This window comes from Benincasa hispida, chromosome 11 (genome assembly GCF_009727055.1).
Source record: "Benincasa hispida cultivar B227 chromosome 11, ASM972705v1, whole genome shotgun sequence".
In the NCBI taxonomy this organism is placed as follows: domain Eukaryota; kingdom Viridiplantae; phylum Streptophyta; class Magnoliopsida; order Cucurbitales; family Cucurbitaceae; genus Benincasa; species Benincasa hispida.
The window spans coordinates 78894545-78906693 of NC_052359.1; positions in this window are offsets into that span (position 1 = coordinate 78894545).

Below are 12149 nucleotides of genomic sequence, written 5' to 3' on the forward strand. Positions count from 1 at the left end.
TCAAATATTAAAAGAACCACACAAAATGATGATCACAAAGGGAAAACTCCACAAGATAAGAGTTCAAAAAGTGTTGAAAATAAATGCTTCTGATGCGGAATGGTTGGGCATTGGTCACATACATGTTGTACATCAAAACACTTAGTTGATCTCTATCAAGCCTCCATGAAGGAAAAAGAGAAAAATATGGAAGCAAATTTTGCATACCAGGATAATGACATGTTTGACTCATCTCATATAACAAATTTGGATGTGACGGACTTCTTTGAATCTCTTGAAGAGAAAATCGGTAGAATTGATGGAACATCAAGTGTTTCCTTTGGTTTTGAAAATATCTAGATTTAATGTTACTTTTCATCTCCATGTTTTTTTTCCCTCTTAGTAGATGTTAACCTTTGTATATTCCAAATGTTGTTTTTCTTATTATAATTATTTTCTTTTAATGAAGAAACCTGGATCATTTTTATATGTTGGATGACTAAAAAATGAGTAAAGAAAATCTATGTCTGGCAGACAGTGCAACTACACATACAATACTTACAAGTAGAAAACTAGCAATGCTGGAAACAAAAGTCAAGATAATATTAGGTTTTGCAAACATAATTGAAGGGTTTGGGAAAGCAAATATTATTTTACTGGGAGAAACAAAATTACAATTGACAATGCATTGTTCTCTAGCCAATAAAAGAGAATCTACTTAGTTTTAAAGGTATACATTGCAATGGTTATCATATTGAGATTGGTAGAAAGATTAATATGAAGTATTTTTATATCACATATGAAAAACATATACTGAAAAAGTTGTCTGCTTTATTTTCTAGATTATATTATACTCATATAAGAGTAATTGAAACATATAGAATAATGAACCTAAAGTTCATGAATCCAGATATATTTACAATTTGGCATGGCAGATTAGGTCATCCAGGGTCTATAATGATGAGAAGAATTATTGAGAATTCAAATGGACATCTATTGAAGAGCCAAGAGATTCTTCAATCTAATGAATTATCATGTGATGCTTGTTCTCAAGGCAAATTAATCATTAGACCATCACCAGTCAAAGTAGGGACTGAATCACCTGCATTTCTAGAACGAATTCATGGTGATATATGTGGACCTATTAAACCACAAAGTGGGTCATTTAGATATTTTATGATATTAATAGACACATTCAGCAGATAGTCACATGTATGTTTATTATCAAGTCGAAATCTTGCATTTGCAAGATTATTTGTTCAAATAATTAAGTTAAGAATACAATTTCTTGATTATACAATTAAGAACATTGTTTTGACAATGCTGATGAACTTATATCCCAAGATTTTGACAATTATTGTATGTCAATTGGGATAATTGTTGAACATCCTGTAGCTCATATTCATACACAAAATAGTTTAGCAGAATCATTTATAAAATGCTTGCAATTAATTGCAAGACCATTACTCATGAGAGCTAATCTTCCTTCATCTATATGGGGACATGCTATTTTGCATGCAATGTCACTTGTACGCATTAGGCCAATATCTTATCATAAGTGCTCACCATTACAATTAGCTTATGGCCATGAGCCAAATATTTCCCATTTGAGATTTTTTGGATGTGCAGTATATGTTTCAATTGCTCTACCATAACGTACTAAGATGGGTTCTCAAAGGAGGTTAGAAATACATGTCGGATATGATTCCCTATCAATTATTAAATATCTTGAACCCCTGATGGGTGATGTATTTATTGCACGATTTGTTGAGTGTCATTTTAAGGAGACAAATTTTTCAACATTAGGAGGAGGAATTAAAAAATTGGAAAAATTAATTACATGGAATGCATCATTATTGTCTCATTTAGATCCCGTACTAATCAATTGAACTTGAAATTCATAAAATAATTCATTTTCAAAATATAGCAAATCAATTACTAGATGCATTTATAGATGCAAAGAAAGTAAATAAGTCACATATACTAGCTGCAAATGTTCCATCAAAATTGATATCCCAACACAACAAGTTGTCACTAATGAGTCTGGAACACGCCAGAAGCGTGATAAACCAGTGGGTTCCAAAGATAAAAATCCTCAAAAATAAAAAATAATTAATAGTAAAAAAGACTGATTGAGGATGTAAATACCCATGAAGAAATCTTCGATATGACTAGTAAGGAAGGTGAAATACCTAAAGATAATAATGAGATTTCAATAAATCATGTCATGATAGGAAAAAAATGGGATCGAACGAATGTAGTTATTGGCAACATATAATGTTGCTCTTGATATTGTATCTGAAAATGAGGATCATGAACCAATATTTGTTGAAGAATGTCGACATAGAAAAGATGGCTTCAGTGGAAAGAAGCAATCGAGGCAGAATTAAACTCACTTTCAAAACGTCAGGTTTTTGGATCAGTAGTCTGAACACCAGAAGGTGTCAAACCTGTGGGATACAAATAGGTATTTATAAGGAAAAGAAATGAAAATAATGAGGTCACAAGATATAAAGTAAAACTAGTTGCACAAGGTTTTTCACAAAGACTTGGTATTGATTGTGAGGATATGTATTCTCCGGTGGTGGATGCAATTATACCAAGATATTTAATTGGTCTGACTGTGTATGAAAGTTTGGATATGCATCATATGGATGTAGTCACAACATATTTATATGAATCTTTTTCCAATGATATTTATATGAGAATCCTATAAGAATTTAAGGTACCTGAAATATATAAATCAAAATCCCGAGAATTGTATTCGATAAAGTTACAGAGGTCATTATATGGATTGAAACAATTAGGACAAATGTGGTACAAACGTCCGAGTGGATATTTGTTGTAAGAAGGATATCAAAATAATCCAATATGTTCATGTGTTTTTAGAAAGAAATCACAGTCAGGATTTGCTATTATAACTGTATATGTTGATGACTTAAATATAATTGGAACTCTTGAAGAGCTTTCAAAGACAATAGAATATCTTAAGAAAGAATTTGAAATGAAAGATCTCGAAAAAATAATTTTTTTCCTTAGTTTGTAAATTGAACATTTAGTAGATGAGATATTTGTTCATCAGTCAACTTATATAGGAAAAGTTTTGAAAAGATTTTATATGGATAAAGCATGTCCATTGAACATTCTAATGGAAGTTTGTTCACTAGATGTGAAGAAAGATATATTTCGACCTCGAGATAATAATGAAGAACTTATTAGTTCTGAAGTACCATATCTTAGTGCAATTGGTGCACTTATGTATCTTGCTAATAATATAAGACCAGAAATTGCATTTTTCAGTAAATTTATTAGCAAGATATAGTTCTCCTCCAATAAAAAAGACATTGGAACATAATTAAACATATACTTTGTTATCTCAGAGGAATGACATATATGAGTTTGTTTTATTCAAATAAATCAAATTTTGAATATGGGTGCGAGTGGCCAGGTCGCCGATTCAAACCTACCATTTTGGGGATTCATCTGATTTTGGAGTTGGGAACTCAGCTACACAAGATGAAATTCACTCCTTCCCCGAGGTAGGGGTAAGCAGATAGATAGCTCTTTTAAGGGCGGATGCCGACGCTTGAACAATGTGGTGCCACACACATTCTCTTGACCCGAGAGGTGTTCACACATAGTAGGATATGTTGTATTGTTCATTAGAGGAATCAGTGGTACTTAAGGAGTGAGATGTAACTACAGAGGCATAACGATAATTTGGCCCAACTGTACTTACGAGCATCTGTGAAGGGTCATCGTACTCATGATTGGTTATATCCGATGGACATAGAAATATATCTGTGGTAAGAAGAGTTCAGCTGTTGGTCTTTAGTGGATGCCTGACAATTAATGGATGGTGGATCTCGTGGCTAAAGAGTTTAGTAAGCCATTCATGTACCGTTAGAGCTTCGAGCTACAGGTCCATTAGGTCCCCTGGGTAGCTTGGATAAAGTTGAGAACCAGTATTTGGGTTAATTTGAAATGTTCAAATTGACAAGAAGAAGTTCGATTATATATGATAAAATTGGACTGGTTAATTATATATGATATAATTGGCTAAATGTATGAGATACATTATTTTGGAGGAAATTAGATATAAATATGATTTATATCAAGTAGAGGAGAAAATACTATAGTAAATATGTGATATCAAACTATAGGATATAAATATAATATGATTATATTTATTAATTAATTAAATTGGTTAATTATAAGATAATTATGCCAAAAATCACGTTCGGACGTGGGTTAATGGACAACGTCGCTTATTGTAATCGATGAGTTAAAATGAAAAAGATTTTCATTTTGAATCGTCCATCAATCGTCCAAAGTATTCGTGGGAGAGCGTGCATTGGAGAATTGTTGAACTACCGCTTAAGTGTTTATGAGAGACTATACGATAGCTCTTCTCTGCCTAAACGATCGTCCACCTCGCGCTAAACGATCACACACTGTCGCCTACACGATCGGATAGCTTCTTTAAACGATCGTATAGTGTGCCGATTTTACTAAACGATCGTGTACCTTTTCCTAAACGATTGTTTAGTAAATCCTACACGATCATGTAGCTTCTTCTAAATGATAAGTAGACTACTATACGATAGCGGCTTTTTTCCTCCCACTTGCTTATCGCCTACACGATTTGTGTTTCCTCCTTCCTCTACCAAATTCACCAAAGCCCACTATTTGAGTTTTCACTTCGAGAATATCCGGGGCTCTTTAGTGGTGGTGTCATCCCCTTGTGGTCGTGAGTTTGCGGTTGTTCGTGTTGCTGCAGTCGACACTTCCGCCGGGCGTTGGTAGATCACTTGGAGGGTTTCGCTGCATTGGAGTTTCAAAGATTGAAGATTGTCTTCAACTGGTATGGAACTCTACCCCTTTGTTAATTTGTTGTTCGTAGCATGCTGATAATTAGATTTGTTTGCATAACTGTACGTGTTGAATGTATATTATTGTATTTCGGTCACTAAGTGATATGAACGTGCTCATGGAACTCTTAGATATGAGATCCTTTAATTGGTATCAGAGCCAGGTTCTGATACTCCAATTTCATCTGTTGCAACGAAATGACTTTTACATTCATGATGGGTGCATTTCTACACTGTTTAATTGTTAAATCTGTTGTGGGTGTGCGGGATTAATGGATATTTTCGGGATGATTAGCCTTGGTTTGATTTAGATCCTTTTACATTTGCGGTTATTTGTAAAGGTCCTAGCGTTTTTGGGCATTAATAATCGTTATCGAGTCTGTATTCAAAGTTTGTTTGAAATTTTGAGTCGTTTGTCAAAGTTCTGGGCAAGTGTTGCGGCTCTTTGAGGAAAGAGGCGATCTAGGGTTGATTGCATCGTTCAGAAGTTATTCTACGCGATCGCTGTTGATTGCATCGTAAAGATGAAGAAGTACGCGATCGCTGATGAACACATCGGTTAAACGATGGGGAATGCAATCAAGAGTTGGTCGCATCGGGTTGACGATCGAGTACGCGATCGCTGAGTATCGCGTCGTGTAAACGATGAGATGCTCACGGATCGCTTAATGCGCGGGCGCACTAAATGGTCATTTAGGTCAGCAAGCTTCATCGCTTAGTAACTGACAAAACGTTCGCTTAGCATCGTAAGGTAAGTCGTTTACCTGGTTACACGCATCGTTTTAGACGATGAGACGCTCGCGTATCGTTTAAAGCACGCACGCTAGCAATCGTGAGTTCGCGGTTGTTCGTGTTGCTGCAATCGATGCTTCCGTTGGGTGTTGGTAGATCACTTGGAGGGTTCCGCTGCTTTGGAGTTCCAAAGATTGAAGATTTTCTTTAACTAGTATGGAACTCTGCCCCTTTGTTAATTTGTTGTTTGTAGCATGCCGATAATTAGATTTGTTTGCATAACTGTACGTGTTGAATATATATTATTGTAGTTCGGTCACTGTGAGATCGGAACGATCCGAACGTGCTCATAGAACTCTTAGATATGAGATCCTTCAGTAGAGACGTGCGAGTGAGGGTGTTCTATACAAAGAGTTTGTATAAGACCTAGACCACGAGATGACTAGACTCTGTATATAATGTTGTTGATACTAGAGAATTACATCTCACCTAAGCGACCATAGGTGACACGACCTCAATCCTGAGTATTTTGGGAACTTCTGCCTTTGAGGGCGGTCCTTTGATTAGTATGGGTGAGAGTGGTCAGATTGCCAACTCAACATGCCTATCTTTTTAGGGACTTGTCTGATCTGGGAGCTAGAAACTCAATCCACAAGATGGAATTCACTCCTTTCCCGAAGTAGGGATAAGTAAAGAGATTGCTTCCTTAAGGGCTGGTTCCAAGGCTTAAACATATTGGTCACAACTTCTCTTTGGAAGAGAGGACTCAGTCATAGTAGGACTATGACTTATGTTCATTAGAGGGATCAGTGATACTTAAGGAGTTAGATGTAACTATAGGGGCATAACGGTTATTGGCCTAGCTGTAGTTACGAGCGATCTATAAAGGTTGTTGCACTGTTGATTGGTTAAGATGGACACATAATATCTGTGGTAAGGAGAGTTCAATTGTCGGTCTTTAGTGGAGTGCCTGGTAGTTAACGGATGGTGGATCCCGTGACTAAAGAGTTTAGTCAGTTATTCACGTACCGTTGGAGCTTCGAGCTACAGGTTCATAAGGTCCCCTTGGTAGCTCAATGGATTCAGTTGCGGATCACTTATTGTGTTGATTTGAAATGTTCAAATTGACAAGAGGTAATTCGATTATATATGATATAATCGATATGATGTATAAGATACATCTAGTGGAGGATTAATGTAAATGAGATTTATATTAAATACCATGGAATAGAAAAAGAGCTATGGTTTATATATTTCATGAGATGAAATATTAAAACTATAGGTTATATATATATTATGGTAAGTTAGTTATCATTTATATTTATAATAATATTAATTATTGGATAATTAATTCTTTTTCTCTAATAACCAATTGAGTGGGAGGTTATTGGTGGTTTCATAGTAACCATGAGATAAAAGGAAAATTGTTTTTCTATTTTTAGAAATTTTAAAAAAAAAATTGATTTTGAGATTTTCTCTCTCGGAAAAAGAATCTCACAGAAGTTGTCAAGTAAATAGGATTTACTAAGCGACAGTTTGACAAAGGTGAACGATCGTGTAGTGTTTGTAGGCGACAGACACGCAGCTAAGCGATGAGCTAAACGATCGCTTTGCTTTTGCTAGACGATCACTTAGCTTTTACTAAACGATTGGGCATCGACCTATACGATAGGTTCTGTCTTCTCCCACTTGCTCAATCGTTTACACAATTGTTGTTTCCTCCGTCGTCTGCCTCAAACCAAGTCCACATAGAGCCTACCCTCTGGATTCTCACTCTGAAAATACCAAGGTAGCTTTTTTGGTGGTGTCATACTCAACTCAATATCGTCGAGGTTCTGTGGAGGCTGTTTGTGCTGTTGGGGTGTTTGTGACCTAGGCGATCGCTGAGTTCGAGTGCACGGTGTTCGTGCTTTGTAGCGATCGTGTTGGACAAACGTTTGAGGTTTCCGTGTTCGAGCATTCGTGTGATCAAGGAGCATGGAGATGAGTCTACAAATGTGTGTAGATTTCTCCTTGATTATTTATTGTATCATACTGTAATTTCTATCATGAGTACATAACCATATGTTTCTATTTTTTACTATAATTGTAAAGTTCATACATGATTGTAATTTGAAATGATCTTTTCTGCTGCTCATGGAAATCCTCATGATCGATTTCCTTCAGATGCAATTACACTAAGATATTTAATTGGTCTGACTGTGTATGAAAGTTTGGATATGCATCTTATGGATGTAGTCACAACATATTTATATGGATCTCTTGATAATGATATTTATATGAGAATCCCATAAGAATTTAAGATACCTGAAATATATAATCAAAATCTCAGAAATTGTATTCGATAAAGTTACAGAGATCATTATATGGATTGAAACAATTAGGACAAATGTGGTACATCGCCTGAGTGGATATTTGTTGTAAGAAGGATATCAAAATAATCCAATATGTTCATGTGTTTTTATAAAGAAATCACTGTCAGATTATAACTATATATGTTGACGACTTAAATATAATTGGAACTCCTGAAGAGCTTTCAAAGGCAATAGAATATCTTAAGAAAGAATTTGAATTGAAAGATCTTGGAAAAACAAAATTTTTCCTTGGCTTGGAAATTAAGCATTTAGTAGGTGGGATATTTGTTCATCAGTCAACTTATACAGAAAAAGTTTTGAAAAGATTTTATATAGATAAAGCACAACTATTGAACATTCCACTGGAAGTTTGTTCACTAGATGTGAAGAAAGATATATTTTGACCTCGAGATGATAATAAAGAACTTGTTGGTCTTGAAGTACCATATCTTAGTGAAATTGGTGCAGCTATGTATCTTGCTAATAATACAAGACTAGATATTGCATTTTCAGTAAATTTATTAGCAAGATATAGTTCTTCTCCAACAAAAAAGACATTGAAACGGAATTAAGCATATACTCTGTTATCTCTAAGGAACGATAGATACGGGTTTGTTTTATTCAAATGAATCAAATTTTGATCTAGTTGATTATGCAGATTCTAGATATTTATCTGATCCACATAAAGCTAGGTTATCTGTTCACATGTAGAGGAACTGCTATATCATAGCGATCAGTGAAACAGACTATAACAACCACTTTCTAAAATCATGCTGAAATTCTTGCAATTCACGAGGCTAGTCAAGAATGTGTATGGCTCAGCACATTCGTGGAACATGTGATTTGTCTTCTAATAAAAATCTTCCAACGATATTATACAAAAATAACACAACATGCATATCATAAATCAAATGAGGATATATTAAAGGAGATAGAATAAAACACATTTCACCGAAGCTTTGCTGTACTCATGATCTTGAAGAAAATAGTAACATCAACGTACAACAAATTTGTTGGAAGGATAACATAGTAGACTTTTTTGCAAAATCATTATCAACCACAACTTTTGAGAAATTGGTGCACAATATTGGAATGCGATGACTCAGAGATCTCAAGTGATATTTCCATAACGGGGAGTAAATATACTATATTTTTTTAAGAGTATCAGATTATATGAAATTTGTACTTTTTTTCTTCATTAGGATTTTTTCCCAGTGGGTTTTTGAGACATATTTTATATATATATATAGAACATCTAAGTGGGAGTATTATAAATATGATAAATTAGGTGTAATATAGATGTCTATTATTAGTGTCCATTGGTCGTGTGTCACTTATCCATTACCCCATGTACTATCCATGTGTCTCAAGATTATATACTATTAGTGTCCATCTAATCTACCTCCTACTTGCCAAATTGCCTATAAATAGTGGCATTTGGTAGATTTTGTAAGATACACGCATTAGACAAAATCCATGAAAATTGGAGAAAGCGGATATTTTAGAGAAATTTTTCATTTCATATTTTGTTATTTTATTTTATTTATATATTATATTTATTCATTTATTATTTATTTTATTATATATTATTTTTCCATATATGTATTTTTGTTATGCGTCGTGCTCCTCAAATTCACAACATTATATGAATTAAACAATACTCTTTTTCATGAATAGTGAGTTATCTCTTTGTTGTTACTTTTCAATCTAGAAATATATATGTTTTTTCAAGTAGAAATTCATTAAGAAACTAAAACCAAAATGAAACCACCAACCAAAGACCACATCACGGAAGCACATCAGCTGGAAATATATATGTTTTTTTTAAGTAGAAATTCACAACATTTATTGTAGGATGTTCTTTTGTCTATATCATGTGAAATTGCACAATACAAGCATTCAACTACTTCTTCTTCTTCTCTCTCTCTCTCTTTTTTTCCCAATGATCTTTCTTTTTGTTGAGTCTTGATAATTCTTATGACAAAAAAAAGTCGCAAATAAATAAATGACAAAAATTCATTCACCAAGGGATGATTTGTTTAATTCCTTAAAGGTAATACAACGACACATAACTTAGGGTATGTTTAGTTTAACTATTCAAGTATTTAATTATGAAAATAAACATTTTAGAAAATATTGAAGTATTTAGTAGTCGCTCAAAATAATTTTTAAAATCGATAAGTGTATTTTAAATAGTTTTTAAATATTTTTTCTCTAATCATTCCAATCAGGCTATTAATTATCATGCTCAAAGATTCCAAAATCTCGAACATCTATAACTTAAAAAGTATCCACATTATTGGGTGAATGTCTCTCTACATTCTTCAAGACACTTCTTTTATCTAGATGATTCATATTTGTTCTTTTTTCCTATCCTTATTAAACAAAACTTATAGAAAAGACTATAAAATTGAAAGGCATGCAAAGATTTCAAGTACTAAAAATTAAAAATAAAGTAACAATCTTGAACTAAGAGAGAAATTAAATTTAACATGGCTATATCACCATACTTCTTTAATATCTTAATTTTTCTACTATATAACAACGTAGACAATTTATGTTTTTTTAAGAGGTGTTTGATAAATGGGTATAAGTTGTTGGTTTGGGTTGATATTTATTACCTATGTTTGTTAAGCCCATAAAGAAAAACGGTGGATTATAAAAACCACTTTTTTTACCCATCCAAAATTAATCTTGAAAATTAGTGATATTTTCATGTTTTTTTCTCTTCCCTCATCTCAGTCATCTGGATTCTCCCCATATATTATTATTATTATTATTTTTTAATTGTCAAACCTTTGGAACGCCACTTTACAAAAATTTGATATGATGATTCGGTTCATTGTTTTTATTCGATTTCTTCCAAGGATTGATCTTATCTTATGTTATGTTTTATCTGAGGCCCTCGCTGTGTTATATTATAAGTATCGAAAAGAACATATATTTTGTAGTTTTTTGGAAATAACCAAATATTCAATCCTTTCATATTATTTTTGTGATCTTATGAAAAATGTTACTGTACTACATCACATTCTCACCATCATAATCAAATGAAAGGTAATTATCCTATGTACAATTTCAATTCCAAATATACTATCCATATTATATAAAATTAAACTATATGTTATGTGAAATAATAATGTTAAGTTAGCAAGTTCAATATATACACATACAATATACCAATTAGTAATTGAGATAACTACCTTCAATATATATACATACAATATACAATATATCAATTAATTGAGCAGTAATATGAAATGTATTTTGTTGGTATGTTTTGTGATTGAAGAGAATTAGAATTATTACAGTTTTTGAAAAGAATATATGAAAAATAATCTATTCTTTTCTACAAATTGAGAAAAAAATTGAGATTATCCAATTTATGTCATAAATGATTTGAGAAAATACATGTATATTTAAAAATTAATCAACAATAGCTAAAAAATAAAAAAAATGAAATAAAAAAACAAACAGAAAAAATAGAACTAATCTCATTCACAAAAAACTGTATCAGATCCCCCAACTCAACTCAGCACAACAAACACAAACAATAATTATCAACTCAACTCAACTCTACAAACAAACGCAGATAGTTTAACTTTTCAGATAATAATTACCAACTCAACTCTCTACTTTTATCATGCACCAAACACACCCAAAAGAATTTTGACCTACAAGGCTTCATTTAAACAAAAGAAATATTTAAGCACGTGCTAAAAAACTTCAATGAGAGAAGTTGAGTGTAAAGAAATCCAATATTTATGAGGGAGTTATTTTAGCAACTATAAAGTAAACTCTTCATCTAAGATGCATTAAATTTTTTTTTTTGTAGAATTAGTTTCATTAAAATTTGGCTTTAAATAACTAAATTTAAGATTTATTTAAAGTATATGTAGGTTATGAAGGAATCTGTAAAGGTCTTGAGCATAAACGTGGACAGTCCCAATTTTTGGTTTTTCACATAACACAAAATTATAAGAAACAAAATTATGCCAAAAAAAAAAAAAAAAAAAAAAAAGAATTTAAAGCATGCCAAAAATTGAGAAAAGGAAAATCAAAGTTCAGAAAAAGCTTACCCTTGAAGAATCTTTCTTCACATGAATTCCTTTCTCTGGTATTGTCACGAACAAAATATGAATGATCCAAATGGCCACCACCAATTGAAACCTTATGTATTCTCTAGGATGAGAATGCAAGGAGTTGTGGGCTC